Source organism: Myotis davidii, unplaced genomic scaffold, assembly GCF_000327345.1.
Source record: "Myotis davidii unplaced genomic scaffold, ASM32734v1 scaffold65, whole genome shotgun sequence".
Taxonomy (NCBI): domain Eukaryota; kingdom Metazoa; phylum Chordata; class Mammalia; order Chiroptera; family Vespertilionidae; genus Myotis; species Myotis davidii.
In genome coordinates, this window is record NW_006297833.1 from 513,013 (window position 1) to 513,959 (window position 947).

A 947-nucleotide genomic window follows, 5' to 3' on the forward strand; every position below is an offset into this window, starting at 1 on the left:
CGCGGGCCCGGACCCGAGTCTACACGCGCGCACGAAGGAGAGGAGAATGGAGGCGATCACACGAATAATGAGCCCTTTTGTTCACCCCACCGCCACACTCGCACGCTTTGCCAAAATGTCTATGTAGTATGGTGCCTTGTCCCATTCATCTACCTTTGCAGCCCGTTGACACCACCAGCTTTTGTGGTTTCCAAAGCGCTATCCAGCTTTGGCTACCCACCCCCTCCTGCTAAGCGGAGTTGCCAAGCAAAACTGACGGAAAAGGAATCTTTTATTCTATAGCGGTTTGTCTGTTCTTCTCTCACTGCACTTGCTGCACAGACATTTACCTGTGGGTGGAAGCGGCATTCTCTCTCTAGGGCACCTACAGGAGCCCTGGCAGGGACAGCAAGCGCTGATCTCGGTGTTCGGCGCCAGGGACATGGCGATTGGGGACGGTGGGCAGGAGAGCCTGCGATGGGCAGCGCTGGGAAGGCGCCCGGTGGGGCAAGCGGAGTGGCGGCTGAAGTCTCGCTCCGAAGAGAGGGGTGGAAGTGGGGTGGCTCCAAGCTGGGCAGGCCTGTAGGTCAGGGGCGGGCGGCTTGCCATCTGTCTTGAAGGTGGGCTCCTCAGAACTTCCGACTGCCTAGGAGACACAGTCATTTTTAAAAATTAACAATAAAAAATCAATAATTTAATGACACTTATGGAACAGAGCTGGATATTGCCCCCCACCCCAGATGTAGATGAGACACCATAGTGCTGATAAAGCGGGTAATGGGAGAAAATTGGTGCCCACAGACATGTTTTTGGCAGGTAGGGGAGTAGGTCTGCGTGTCAACCCTGGGGATCCAGAGCCCCAGCTGACTGGGCAGCTCCCTGCACTGGCGGCCAGAATGTCCACTCTTGCAGGCTCTCTCCCGCCCTCCCTCCTGCCTTCCCTCCCTCCCTCCCTCCCTCCCTCTCTC